The following is a 12568-nucleotide window of genomic DNA, read 5'->3' on the forward strand; positions in this document are numbered from 1 at the left end:
AAAACACCAGATGAAAGAGTCGGTACGTTAAAATATACCTGTAACCTGGAAGGTATCTGCATAATACATCTCATACCGACTCATCAGGCTCCAAAATCAATTCGTTATCAAGCTGATTTGCACTCCAGTTCAAAAGTATACGTATTCTGTGTCAATTATTATGGCTGTCCTTGATCACTGTAATTTAATTAGTCGTGGTGTCATGCTGGCAGACATTTAATTCTTTTTGTTCTAATTAGGCGAAAAGTTCATTTATTAGGACGTCAAATTTCGGACAAAGAATAAAGTTTTACAGAGAGAGAGAGAGAGTTTGTTTGTCTTTCAGTAATTCAATTTGAACATATAAGCTAAAATGTGCTCTTTTTCATTTCAGAAGATAACACTTCAAGTGCTGATTACCCTAAAATCTTGACACCTATAATCGTCTCTTTCGGTGCACTTATCCTCGCATTTACCGTCGCTAAACTCGTTGACTGCTGTTGTAAGAAAACGCTCGAGAGAAATGAAAACCTGGAGTCGCTGGATGACAATACTAAGAAGATTTTACGAGCCAGATTGATTGTGATTCAAATGAAGAGGAAGGAAATGGCAAAGGTAGCCCCAACATTGGGATTCTTAAAGCGTTGGTCAACACGGTCTAAAGTATCAAAGAATCTTCAAATCGAGGCAACTCAAAAGGGTTCGAATAAACAAACTGTGATAACTGTAGAAGAAGCAAGCGAAAAGGAAAAAAAGAACAATGCTGCTTTAGGTGGTTTTTTAAAGCAAAACAAAGTCTCAAATGGAATACCAAATTTAACCAATAAGAACCAAAAACAACATAATGTGTATAAACAGAACAAATCTGATTCCTTAAAGGGGAGCAAATCTGAAACGCCAACACCCACTTCTGGAAATGATTCTGCGCGCTCACAAGACAAAGTGGATCTAGTCATACAAAGTTATCCGAGTACTCCTACACCCACTTCCGGAAATAATTCTTCGCTTTCGCAAGTTTCATCACCTAAATCAGTGCCTTCGTCAGAACTTTCGAATCAAACACCAGGGATTTCAAAATCAGATTCTGACCCGAGAAGGCCCTCAGGCAAAAGCGTAACTTTTAATGAAAATGTTGAAGTAAAAACAGAGGATGAAATAGAAAACAAACTTGATTCTGTGAAAGTAGTAAATGAAACTCCAACTACAGACTCTAACAAACCGTCCAACCTGAAAAAGCCATCTTGAAGGGGAAAACATCTTAAAGGCTGACGTCTCTTCAGATTTTCGTTCTGGACAGCATTTACATTGGACGGATTATCAATTGCATTTTGAGGGAAGCAATGATAGTTAAAGTTGTGAATGAAATGAGTTCTATAAGTGCCTTAACTTGGATTTGTCTTTCAAGACAAAATAGTTGTGAAATGTCAATATGATATGACCCTCTTATAAAACATATTGGGGTACATTACCTATCTTTTTTTCAATGTGCTTGCATTTACTCCTTTGTTTTATAAGTGTTTTTTTGACATCATGCTAACATACAACCGTATGTATCCTGTGGGATATTTTCTGTTCCCTGATGGATTATATTGAAATTAACCTCTTTCCTACGGGGTGCATTTTTTTACTGTGAAAAAAAAAAAGATTTTGAAATTGAAAAGATGTATTATTTCATGTTTATAACTAATTGTGCCTTGTTTATACATTCACTGAACACAATGTTTGTTGGCCACTGGGCAAATTGACTGTATTAGGGCATGTGTATAAAGAATTTCCACAGAAAAACCGTCCACCCATCCTGATAACGTCACCATGTTAGATGATACTTCAAGAAATTTTGTTGACATAAAACGATTGTTTTCTGTAAATTTCGAAGGTTTGCGATTTTAAATCTGGAGGCTTCTGAGAGAACAATCAAATGGTAATTATTTCTTATGGAAATATTTCGAAATAATTCCTGGATTATTTTTTAATCCCATGGAGTTATGGAGCATACACTGTAAAAAATGTGTTTACAATTCAAACACTTTTCTAAACACTTTGTTGTCACCTCCTTTTTTATATGTTTAATTCCTAAACATGTAAAATTTCTAAACATGTCTTAGAGAGTGTTTAGAATTTAAACACTTGTGCGCTTAGAAATTAAACATATCTAAACACATAAACACAAGCGTTTAAATTCTAAACACATAACAGCAGAAATGTTTAATGTCTAAACACATCATAAGTATAATTTGTACCTGCAGAAAAACAAAACACTCTCGTAAATTTAGGCACAAAAAGTATATGTTTTTTCAATGCGCATAATTGTCAAAATTTTCAAAATATGTAACCGATATTAATTATTTTCCATCAAGCCACTGAACGTTGGGATATGTATTTAATTATACAATACAATGGACACTGTGCGATGTATATGTACTTAATTTACACAAATAATATAGGAGATAGAACTGAATAGATTTGATTAGTCTCAACAATTCAATCAGAATGACACATCATTTATAACGTACACATAGTTAACAAACTTTTAATCTTCAAATTTATTTAGAAAAAAAAATATTAAGCTGACAATTTAATATCAAAACTTCATTGAATATTTCTAAAAGGCTTTATTCAAGAATTTTTAAATTAAAAATACAAATTGTATATTTATATATATATTTATTATAAACATTTATAATTTGAATCGGCTGCAGAGTTTTCCTCATGTCAATCACAAAAATATCAAATTTTATTAACTTTCAGCATGTCCCAAAGCACCACATATTATAATCTATATCCCATCAATAACTGCCAGAAAGTAACCCATTCCGAATGCACGAGGATAATTGTAAACACTGTCGAATTAACTCGGTAGTCTTCACAAAATGAAGTTTCAAAGTGTTGATTATGGAACAACAAAATTGCACTTGAAGATGAAACCAGGTACTCTGATACGTGTATTCGATCTGGACTACAGTACCTGTAGGAAAGAAAGCCAGATTGTAATAAAAGTACACTATCACTGATATTTTACATTACTTAGAAAAACAAAAATGTTCAATTTTTAGTGAAACTATACTGATATAAATATAGATGTTTTTAAGGACATTCAATATTACATGTATTTCCTCTCCTGCAAGTCTATGAACGAATTCAAGATATCCCAAGTCAACTTTATTTACGTTGCTCATCGTGGTTAATTAATGCAAAGGAAAAAAAACAAACCTTTAATGTATTGCAGTAATAAGATGCCCTTTCACGTATTTCACTATTTCGTCATGGTTATCCCTTGTCATAACTCTCATTGATACATCACCTTAGCTTGTTGTGTTTTCTTTGTTTAGATAGCCGCTCAAATTAACGTTCAAATATATGTGTCATTTCCGGGAAGATAACTCTGCACTTTACAGTAAAACGTGTTTAATTTCTAAACGCGTTTAGAATTAAAACATGTTAAGACATAAGTGTTTAGTTGTTAAACACAATGCTATACACGTTTAGATCTAAACATGTAATAGAAGTGTTAATTTCCTAAACACAATTTTTACAGTGTAACTGACACAATCATCTTAAAAACTGTTGGAAAAAAGGATTATCAAAAAGATCAATGGTTGATGAGTTTTGAAATTGCAGTTAACAATAATCTGTGTCTGGAATCTCTTTAACAGAAGCATTCCAATTACTTTAATAGAATTACTGAATTTTTTAATTTTAATTTTTTTATTGGTTAAATATATGTATTCCGTCCTAGTGTCTAACGTTGTTTTCATAATTTTATGTTACCAATGTTTTGCCGATTATTACGTTGATAATAAAAATACAATGATATAGCAATGAAATAGTTCTTTATGCCTTGTTAGAAAGAATAGGCAACTCGAGAAATAATGCCGAATGATATAAATTGAATTCATATTTTATCAATTTTTCCCCGGGCTTGTTGACTTCAAAATTCTTTTTGAAGTACATGATTGTATATCTTATTAAATGAATATACAATCAGCCATGTAAACTCGTCAGGGAGAATAGGCCTATTGAACAGTTGAAACATTCGTTACCACCAAGAATAGTATTTCAGTAGATACATACATTTACAAGGACTAAATGAAATAATTTCGCCGATATGAGGAACCTAGGCGAGTTACTCATCTTTTCACTTGTTTCAGATGTTGTAAAAGAGGCGCAAGATAGATTGTAGTTCGATTTTTAACACATGTAATTGCTTTTACTAGCAAAGTGCACGTGTTAAATATAGACATAGCCCCCTTTTGTCGAAGATGTATAGATAAAAGGGAAGGTATAGAAATTTTAAAGATATAGCATGTGTTTATTCCTTTCATGTTTTAACTCTAGCTTTTCTTCTATAATTTCGCTCGGTTAATAGCACGGAGATTACAGAAGGTTCACTAAATAAAAGGTACTTCAGATGATGTCGCTAAAATAAGTTCTTACTATTTGATTAATTGTATTTCCCTCAGAGGAAATTGTTTGAAAAAAAGTTTGTTTTACTGATCAACTGTTAAAATTTGGGATTACATTAAATATTTTAATTACTTAAAATTAAACAACTTTCCATGCCACATAAGATTAAAAGTTTAATGGCTTCGATCTGAATACGAGTCATTGTCGTAGAGTTATTCAGTAACTGAGTATTCCTTGATAATCCCAAAATTTTTGTTTATAGCACATTTTATTAAAAAAAAAGCAATATTGGCTATTATTATTATTTTTTTTTATAAATAAAATTGATTCTTTAAAGAACAAGGCGAGCGAAATGCCTAGAGTGCGACAAACATGAAGGTGAAAAACTAATCTCAATTATAACAAAATTTTCTCTGATATTTCATCTAACATTAAAGTTTACTTTATGTAAAAATTTCCACAATTTGCTAAAAGATTGAAATTACTTGCCTATAAAATAGCACACAAGCACTAAAGAGTGCAAAAGGATCATCTTTTTACACTATAACAATTTTTAACAATATGTCGATATGAGTGGGTCTTCGCTCCATTTTTTTTTTTTTTTTTGTTTTGAAAGTTTGAGCAAAAATATACATTGAATAAAATAAAATTAAAATAAACATGGAACAAAGACCCACTATACCTTAAAAATACACTTTTATGACACAGCATTCGCATTTTTCCGAGAAATACTTGAAGTCCATTTAGTCAAGGGTCATATCACAAACGTGATTTAATCAGCGATATAATCTTAAAGGAAAATGATACTCAGGAATTTTATTGCTAGGGTTCGAACACCACCAATACCACATAATTTTTTTTTTGAATAACAGAATAATCTTTGCCGATAAATGTTTTCCTCAGGTATTCTGCACGCCTTGTTCACCCATTTCCCTTGCAAGCTTCAGCATAGACTATCGAAATCACATGGCATAATCACGCCAAGAATTTTCGGTCCACTCTTTTTAGCAACAAGATGCCTAAAGTGTAATAGCTTTGATTTCTTCTCTTTCCTAAGAAGCCCGTTTCTAAGTGATGTTTGTTGCATGCATTTCTTTCTAATCGTAGACTCAATATCCAAACGTATTTAAAAAAAAATATTTCATTTATTTTACAGATACTCTTTATTTTAATTTAAATTTTTTCAATACTTCACATGATGCTTTTGAATTGTCAAATAAACTTATGAAGATGTTCACGTAGAGTCACATTTACAGATAAATCTAAATTCAATATTTTGATAAAGGAAGACATACTTTTATCATCTACCATGTAAGTAAGGTTGTGTGCTGCAGATGACATGAGTGAAAAGTCTTGAATGCAGGTAGGAGGATTGATATTTCTTGTTTTATGAAGAATTTCAATATTTGATGTACAGTTAATTTGTTCTGGACAGAATCAGACCATTTCGGAGCAAAATGGCTTTCAAACGGAAGCCAGTTAATATTGTGACGATGTAGAGAACTACCTTAAAGTAGCTACTATATTGCCACTGCTTAACGAGTGAATACATTTCCATTAGTGTTCATTTCGGAATTGCTTTGATTGATTTTCAGAGGGGATGGGAGTGGGGTAATCTGGGTTTGTGTAAATAAGCTTCTCTACCTCCCTCCATAGATTCTGGGTGTTATACTCACAAATCAGAATTTCCTTTATTTCACCAAAAATATTACTCAACTGAGATTAAAAAAACATAAAACATCAACAAAACAAAGCAAACTTAAGCAAAGCAAAAGACTCAGTGCATTTCGACAGAGTTGAATTTTTGCGTCATTCTCTGAATGATATCCTATACCCTTGTAACTTCTTTTACCGCCTTCATCTAATCTGACATTTTATCTTTTTCTCTCGATCAATGGCAAATTTTTCATTTTCCTAAACCTCTGTTTGGAGAACACTATATCAGTATTATTTTACTTGAACTGATTTTTTTTCTATTGAGAATAAAACAAGTAAACAGATCTACTCTATGATTTATTAATGAGTACTAGACTTATTATTCTGTTGATTAGCCCATTTCTCTTGCTTTTGGGCAACATAGTTTCATCTATAAGTTTATCTTGTTTCATATTGTACTTCTATAGATCCTTTACAATGTTGTATTATACTCAGGTGACCATTAACGCCCTTGGGCCTCTTGTATAGGAAAAATCAGTAGACGTATTATTATCTTTTCTAAAACATTTGTATCATCACAACTATACAAGTATATTCATACAGAAGAATTGGTATCTATGGTTTGACGCTTTTTAACAAAAGATACACAGAATATTAGTAATAGAGGGTGTTCTTGATGACCCATGCAGCTGTTTAAAATTTTGCTCCTTTTGCCGCCGGAGTCTATAAAGGGGCTCTGAAGCCTATACTACTCGTACTATAGCTGCTAGGGCTCTCTGTCAGAATATATTGAATCACCGCATTTTTTTGTTGTTGTTTATGTTTGATTAAGCGTACTTAGTACAATGAATCCGATGTATGAACTTGTAGGCAGTTCGTTTTGAAGATGTTTAATATTTTCCAAGCTCTTTGGGCATTGCTTTTGCATTTCCTGAACAAGTTTATCAACCGATTCCGCAAAGATTCCGATACGATTTCGTACAATGAGACAACGTTCGAAGAGGCAAACACAGTTCAAACCTCTGAAATATAGAGTATTGCAATATAACTGAAAAAAAGAAGAAAGAATGGGACAGAGAAAGTTAATACAAGCATATATGGGCTTAGACATTTTGAATACAGATATATTATTATGAAATGGTCTTTGTCTACTTTCTTTGATTTGTCTGGCATTAGTTTTTATCTTAAATTGCCAAAAGTTTTGCCTTTTTTTTGCAACTGGACTAATGGCAATTTAACAATCCGTAAGCACTATGGCCACTTCATCTTGCTCGTGAATCACTCCAAATGATGACTGGCCATCTCTCAACTTATCAATTGCATGCTCTCTTTTTCAGGTGCACGTCCAAATGCACGTGTGTGTTTACATATCACTTTATGATCTAGTAGCTCGATCTTCATTAGTTTGTAAACAGACTCTTAACCTTATCGAAGTTTATCACTTAACCATCTAAATGATTGATGGAAAGCTAACTGGCGTATTTTTCTAAGTAACTTGTAAAATTAACTAAAATCATTTCTAGGAGACCTTTATTCTGAAAATGAATTAAAGTAGCAGTAAAGATGTATAGAGCGAAAGTACATTCTTTTTCAGGTTAAATTGCTTGATCTTGCAGCGAGAGATGTCAATTTCCCTAAGCATAAATTATGCTAGATGAATACTCTCAATTTCATAGAAGATTAATTTCATGCTGTGCGACCACACACAGGAAATCGAAGGATTTCTGTTGGTTCAATGCAAAGTAGCTATGAGTTCAATACAGATCCTTCAAATTGATGTCTCGCCACTTTGATTTTTACGAAAGCCGGATAAGCTCATTTTTGACAAGATTAAAAAAAAAATAACTCGTTATAACGAGATAGTTATCTCGTTATAACGAGTTAGTATCTCGTTATAACGAGTTAGCTATCTCGTTATAACGAGTTAGTATCTCGTTATAACGAGATAATTATCTCGTTATAACGAGTTAGTTATCTCGTTATAACGAATTAATTATCTCGTTATAACGAGTTAGTATCTCGTTATAACGAGTTAGTTATCTCGTTATAACGAGTTAGTATCTCGTTATAACGAGATAATTATCTCGTTATAACGAGTTAGTTATCTCGTTATAATGAGTTAGTTATCTCGTTATTACGAGAAAATTATCTCGTTATAACGAGTTAGTTATCTCGTTATAACGAGATAGTTTTCTCGTCATTTCGAGATTTAATAGCAATATAGGAATAAAAATGGCTGTAGTTTTTAATGCCGTTGAATTTTTAGCTAGTAAATATCAGTCAAATTCAGCTTGAACAATTGATAAATGGTTGAAAATTTAATATTTGCTCTGGGGTTTACTTATGATTAAATCTTGAACTATCTCGCTGTCAATAATCATATTTTGGAAAAGTATAGCAACTCAAAGGAGAACATATTTACACATTAATTCGTGAACGCCTCCTCAAATTGATGCATTAGGACGCGATATTTTTCTTAAAATGATACTGCCAAACATTCTTGCTTCAAATTTGGCAATTTATTTATTACAACTATTTCTGATGAATGACACTATTTCGACATGTTTTGGACGACTTTTACACTTTCATATATCAATTTCTATACCGCTAAAATTAAATATCAGAGAAACAGTGCAACATATCGTTTATGCAACATATAATATATACGATTACAGTGTGATACATATGTTACTTTTGAGATTCAGAAATGTTTTGAAGAAGGGGGGTGGTGAGACATCAGCAGTTAGATCATAGGCGTAGTAATACCACTTTTGAAAAGGGGGCGGTCAAGAGTATCTTTGTGCCCCTTTCTCCATATTTTCTTTACCTGAGTAAATATCTCCCGAAAATAATGGTGAATACTCGTAGTTGGAATATCAAATCTTTTTTTTCTTTTTGCTTGTCAAATATTTTACTTGGTTTACCCCCCCCCCCCCCTTGAACTTTGGGACTAAGCTTATGCAGATTCTCCACGATGATGAGGAATGATGAAGCAAAAATGATATTACATCCTACTAAGTAATAAGACGTTAGATCTGATCTGCTGATATTGACATTTTATCTCTAATATTCTGTCATGATTCACTGTTTATATTTTTTGCGGGGGGGGGGGGTCCAGGCTGTGGAGATTCTTTGGAGACCTATTTGAGATTCACGTCTATTTGGCGGATCCTGTGTTACCACATAGTGACAAAACATCAAACCAGAGTTTAAAAAAGCAAAAAAAAAAAAAAAAAAAGTTTACAGAGTTCACAAAGCCAGTTCACTTTTTTAATCTTTTTACTTAGAATTGATCAACGAATAGGCCTAATGCTACATATGTTCATGTATATTATTAATACAACATTGAAGCAATGTCGTTATTTTTTTTTTCCTCATCACAATATTTATTATGTATACTTTGCAAGCATATAATTTTTATTTCAAAAAGAGATTGATGATTTTTTTTTGGGGGGGGGGGTAATAAATAGAGGATATTCAATGTTTTGTAGTTGATATGGAATTTATTACACGAGTGGGACAGGATTTTTTTTATATTTTCATGAGTGCAAAGCACGAGTGAAAATATCAAATATCAAAAATCCTGTCTCACGATACAATACACATTTCTAGGCATAATTTATGCTTGAAATACACCTTAATTAATGCGTGTCATATTGTATACTTTAGATATTAAACTTTCATTCTATACCCAAAAAGGATCACATGTCAACTGTTTTTACTAATGTTGACCTTCACCTTTTATTGTGGCTTCCGTAGAATAAAGAGCTCCAAAAGTTGTTTTTTTTTTATTCTACAACATTGATAATAACGCAAAAAATACATATTGTACATAATGTACATGAGATTTCATGCCAAATTGGTAAATTAAAATGTTTCTTTCTTTTAATACACAAAAGAAATATACATGTATAAATTATTAAGTGATAAGTACATTATTAGTTCTTGATATTCATCATATTTATTTTGGAGGGGAAGGAGGGATTGATGATAAAAACAACGTGAATTTAGTTTTTTGTCAGACATTGAATTTGATCTTGCCCCTTTAAGACGATAAAATTGAACTGGTATTCCTTGTTAACAGGCAAGGAATTATCAAAATATGATCGTTAAAGCCTAACAAATGGTTTCATATCCACATGATTTAATTGGAATATATAAAATAATGGGATTATTCCTACGCATTTTTAATTGCGACAAATATTACGCAAAAATTATCATGAATTTAACAAAGTCAAGACAGCTTGAACGGGGCAGTTAAATCAGCCAGAGTATATCATTTTTTCTGATCTCCTTGTACAAGTTGACAAAATTTTGACTTTATATACATTCCATTTGAAGATGTCACTAATTCTATTTTTGCAATTTTAAGGTATAACACAACAACATGAAGCGGTCACAAGTTTACGTATATTTGTCTTTGGTCTTTCCAATAAACAATACTAATCAAAGGAATAACACAAAAAACTAGTATGCTGTTGTTCCATAAAATCTTTATCATGCACACTTCAAACAAATCTGATCGACTCGCTTCTGTATATTTCCTATAAATAATGGTCTATTCTTTACTTAGATATATCAACCCTTTAGATCAATTTTTATCTCGTTATAACGAGATAATTATCCCGTTATAACGAGATAACTAACTCGTTAAAACGAGATAACTAACTCATTATAACGAGATAACTAACTCGTTATAACGAGTTAACTAACTCGTTATAACGAGATAATTAACTCGTTATAACGAGATACTAACTCGTTATTACGAGATACTAACTCGTTATTACGAGATAATTATCTCGTTATAACGAGTTAAATATTATTTTTGTCTTGTCAAAAATGAGCCTATCCGGCTTTCGTAGATTTTAACCCTTCACATTTAGAATCCATTTTCATATATTTATTTATTATTTGCGATTTTGTGTTATATTGTAAATGTGTGTATTTACAGGAACATTTATAAACGTATGTCCCTGGTATTTATCAGATAGAAATACTCAAAACATATTTTTTTTTTAACTGGGTCGATCTTTACTGAACAACCTGATTGGATGGGGATAAAATATCAAAATTGCGGGTCAAAATTTGTCATTATTTACATATATTGGATTTATTTCTTATTCAGTTAACAAGTCAACTACTACTACCATTTCTTTGGACAAGCACTTGTTTCTATAATATTTTTTTTAAACCCATAGTATAAAGATAACACAAGGGTATCTAACTCCGAATTACATGGAGAACCCCCTCTCCAGAATTCCAGTCATTTACACTTTCAGAAAATGCAATTACCATTCTCTTCTACAATAATTTATCTACGCAAGGTTCACATATGGCATGCTTGTCTTTATTTTCTTTTATCTCCGTAAACAGCTATAGCGTCAAAACTCTGCTCGCCGACTTGAAAATTCGTCTCTCGTAATTTAAATGTACTTACTATATAATCTCGGACAGAGAGCAAAATTTAAAAAATAATTGGTTTAAAAATTCAATTCTAATGTTTGAATATTGCAGTGAATAAATAAATTTGCTTATGTTTCATTTCTTATATTATAAAAAAAAAAAAAAACCATCACGATATTTTCCCTGTAATTTCAGAGACAGATTTTGAGCCAATCAAATTCTAGGAACATATTCCGCCAGAGATTAGTACATATAGCACTTTTGACGCTATTTACGGAGATTATATTAAAAAAATAATAATAAAGACAAGTATGCCATATATTGTTGTGTAGATATAAAATTATCGTAGAAGAGAATGGAAATAAACAGTTTGCCAATGCATTGTTCTAAGATAGTGTAAATGTATACAATTCAGGGGAAGAGGTACTCCATGTAATAGATACCTTGTGTTATTATTATACTATGGTTTGAAAAAAAATATTACAGAAACAAGTGTCTGTCCTTTGGACTAAATGCCCTCTCTTCACCAATTAATAATTTAATACATAAAAAACAGAAAAGATCATACAGTACATTGACTTTTCTTCGCTTTATGAGTTATCAACAAGAAAACAAAGGCGATCGGCTATCGCCTGTGTTGAGAATTGACAGTGTCAAGCACCTCTGCCAAATCTTATTTGTACAAGAATTAACGTTTGAGTTCCCCCTTCAAAGTCGGTTGAAACAATGGAACCCGTCATTGGCTGTCTCCGTAAATCCCCGATGAGCTTGAAACTACGAAGACAGCCGAGCGTCTGGTGTTTTAGCAACTTTTAATGAAGTTCAAAACGCTGCACACTAAAGAGTTCTAAATCCGTGGTAGTTTTGAGCAATAAATGTGAACTGCCCTTTATGTAAGATAGAATAAATAGAAATATACAATAAATGACACAATTTGAACTAGAATAAAGTATACTTAATATTAGAATAGTTTAAGATAAAGTAATTGAGAACATTTGAATGTACAGTGCATATTGCAAATGTAAGTAAACGACATTGATTAATGTTCACTGATATTTCATTGTCTTTCGAACATTTTTTGGGGGTAAATAGGCAGGTACCCTATGTTGAAAATGAAATAGATAAA

This window comes from Saccostrea echinata, unplaced genomic scaffold (genome assembly GCF_033153115.1).
Source record: "Saccostrea echinata isolate AGI-Se365-2 ecotype Australia unplaced genomic scaffold, CSIRO_AGI_Sech_v1 ptg000062l, whole genome shotgun sequence".
Classification (NCBI taxonomy): Eukaryota; Metazoa; Mollusca; class Bivalvia; order Ostreida; family Ostreidae; genus Saccostrea; species Saccostrea echinata.